The sequence below is a fragment of the Cryptomeria japonica genome, unplaced genomic scaffold, assembly GCF_030272615.1.
Source record: "Cryptomeria japonica unplaced genomic scaffold, Sugi_1.0 HiC_scaffold_199, whole genome shotgun sequence".
Classification (NCBI taxonomy): Eukaryota; Viridiplantae; Streptophyta; class Pinopsida; order Cupressales; family Cupressaceae; genus Cryptomeria; species Cryptomeria japonica.
In genome coordinates, this window is record NW_026729021.1 from 120001 (window position 1) to 123641 (window position 3641).

The window sequence follows — 3641 nt, forward strand, 5'->3', positions numbered from 1 at the left end:
CCTTCAGTGCAAACGTAGCACTCTTTTGTGCAACCGCCCAAACAACGCCCCCTCTACCCTCTGTCGAAACACTCGGCATTGCTGCTCCCTAAGGTGAGCTTCTCCTCATAGGCAATTCCGCTCTTATCCGGTCACGTTTGTGTGCCCGAATTTCGCAAGGCAACCTCCATGGGACATGGAAAAGACTCGAGAAGAGAGCTCGCTCACGGGAGAGAGAAGCCAAGGAGACCACGAGAGTGCTGAGAGTGGGACAGCGCTGAATAGGCGGGAGAAGCCTGCGCGTATAAACGGAGATATATATCCAATTGCAACGAAGGAACGTGCCAAAGATCGAGAACAATGGCAGAAATGCTAGTAACGTGCACTTCGGGACCAACGCATCACCGGAAGACAACCGCCAAACATCGAAAGAGTCGCGATGCTCCGCAACCTACGTGCAAAGCGGTCGCACACCGGGTAAGGGAGTGAGAGCCCCAAACATAGCTGGGCGAGGCGCTCACTCCGCTCTTTAATATCTCGTTAATACCGCCAAGGAAATGGCACAAGCACACACACACAAGCATCCTCGGAAGAGGACAGTTCGAGTGACAGGTCAAATCCAAGAGTTCCGAAGACTACCTCCAGGAACAATCGGGAACAAGACCGATTACAAGTCGTCGAGTCTGTTACTGGGCGAACACGAGATGCGCACAGGAAATCGATCAGCCCTCACAATGGCCCAAGGCCAGAGATCGGACTGCTACGATTTACCCCAACAATCATCGTGCCACTCTTCGCAGAGAGGTGATAGACGCCAACGAGCCCGCGCATAGCAATCGAGGTGTAAAAAGGGCGTTGAAGGCAGGAAGCCTGGACGAAAGAGGCTACGAGGTCACCTCGAAGCGGTCTAAGAATCGGGCGCACTTGGGGCGACTACCAGTGCCAACCCCTTATCCCGCGGTGCGTCCGACACACAGAAATTTCCAAGGCGGCCAAGGAGCCTCCCCGCATAGCAATCGGGGTGTGAGGTTACGGATGCAGCATTGATAGCAATCGAGGTGTGAGGCGAAGGATGCAGAAGTGAGAGCCGAGGGATGTAGCAGAGATAGCAATCGGGGTGTGTGATGCAGAAGAGATAGCAATCGAGGTGTGCGGTGGGAAGGGCCCAGCAGCCAGAATGCATGAAGCGACGGATGAAGCAGTGATGACAACCGGGCTGTGAGGAGAGGAGGGATGCAGCCAAGAAAGCAATCAGGGCTCGAGGCAAGGGATGCATCAAGGATAGCAATCATGTTGTGAGGCGAGATTCCAAAGGCTAAACGTGAGAGGCTGCAGGGTCGACTCAGAGAGGTCTATGCATGTGAGAGGCTGAAAGCAAGGTCGACTCGGAGCGGTCTATGCATCGGGCGCGCTTGGGGCGACTACCAGTGCCAACCCCTTATCCCGCGACGCGTCCGACAAAGAGAACGTTCCAAGGCGGCAGAGGAGGTTACCAGCCGAAGGATGCAGTAGCAATAACAGGTATAGTTCCGCGGCGGCCGAGAAGACTCACCGCATAGGAATCGGGATGCGAGGCGAGGGATGCGGCGGGAAGGCCCCGACGGCTAAACGGAAGAGGCTGCAGGGCCGCCTCGGAATGGTCCAAGCATCGGATGCGATTGGGACGACTACCAGTGCCAACCCCTTATCCCGCGATGCGTCCGATACACAGATAGTTCCAAGGCGGCCGAGGAGCCTCACCGCATATCAATCGGGGTGCGAGGCGAGGGATGGGGCGGGAAGGCCCCAACGGCTAGACGGAAGAGGCTTCAGGGCCACCTCGGAATGGTCCAAGCATCGGACGCGCTTGGGGCGACTGCCAGTGCCAACCCCTTATCCCGCGATGCGTCCGATACACAGATGGTTCCAAGGCGGCCGAGGAGCCTCACCGCATAGCAATCGGGGGTGCGAGGCGAGGGATGGGGCGGGAAGGCCCCAACGGCTAGACGGAAGAGGCTTCAGGGCCGCCTAGGAATGGTCCAAGCATCGGACACGCTTGGGGCGACTACCAGTGACAGCCCCCTATCCCGCGATGCGTCCGATACGAAGATGGTTCCAAGGCGGCCGAGGAGCCTCACCGCATAGCAATCGGGGTGCGAGGTGGGGGATGCGGCGAGATGGCCCCAACGGCTAGACGGAAGAGGCCACAGGGCCGCGTCGGAATAGTCCAAGCATCGGACGCGCTTGGGGCGACTACCAGTGACAACCCCTTATCCCGCGATGCGTCCGATACGAAGATAGTTCCAAGGCGGCCGAGGAGCCTCACCGCATAGCAATCGGGGTGCGAGGTGGGGGATGCGGCGAGATGGCCCCAACGGCTAGACGGAAGAGGCTGCAGGGCCGCCTCGGAATAGTCCAAGCATCGGACGCGCTTGGGGCCACTACCAGTGACAACCCCTTATCCCGCAATGCGTCCGATACGAAGATAGTTCCAAGGCGGCCGAAGAGCCTCACCGCATAGCAATCGGGGTGCGAGGTGGGGGATGCGGCGAGATGGCCCCAACGGCTAGACGGAAGAGGCCACAGGGCCGCCTCGGAATAGTCCAAGCATCGGACGCGCTTGGGGCGACTACCAGTGACAACCCCTTATCCCGCGATGCGTCCGATACGAAGATAGTTCCCAGGCGGCCGAGGAGCCTCACCGCATAGCAATCGGGGTGCGAGGCGAGGGATGCGGCGAGATGGCCCCAAAGGCTAGACGGAAGAGGCTGCAGGGCTGCCTCGGAATAGTCCAAGCATCGGACGCGCTTGGGGCGACTACCACTGCCAACCCCTTATCCCGCGATGCGTCCGATACACAGATAGTTCCGAGGCGGCCGAGGAGGTGGGGGATGCAGCGAGATGGCCCCAACGGCTAGACGGAAGAGGCTGCAGGGCCGCCTCGGAATAGTCCAAGCATCGGACGCGCTTGGGGCGACTACCAGTGACAACCCCTTATCCCGCGATGCGTCCGATACACAGATAGTTCCGAGGCGGCCAAGGAGCCTCACCGCATAGCAATCGTGGTGCGAGGTGGGGGATGCGGCGAGATGGCCCCAACGGCTAGACGGAAGAGGCTGCAGGGCCGCCTCGGAATGGTCCAAGCATCGGATGCGCTTGGGGCGACTACCACTGCCAACCCCTTATCCCGCGATGCGTCCGATACACAGATAGTTCCAAGGCGGCCGAGGAGCCTCACAGCATAGCAATCAGGGTGCGAGGCGAGGGATGCGGCGAGAAAGCCCCAACGGCTAGAGGGAAGAGGCTTCAGGTCCGCCTCGGAATGGTCCAAGCATCGGACGCGCTTGGGGCGACTACCAGTGACAACCCCTTATCCCGCGACGCGTCCGATACACAGATAGTTCCAAGGCGGCCGAGGAGCCTCACTGCATAGCAATCGGGGTGCGAGGCGAGGGATGCGGCGAGAAGGACCCAACGGCTACACGGAAGAGGCTTCGGGGCCGCCTCGGAATGGTCCAAGCATCGGACGCGCTTGGGGCGACTACCAGTGACAACCCCTTATCCCGCGACGCGTCCGATACACAGATAGTTCCAAGGCGGCCGAGGAGCCTCACCGCATAGCAATCGGGGTGCGAGGCGAGGGATGCGGCGAGAAGGACCCAACGGCTACACGGAAGAGGCTT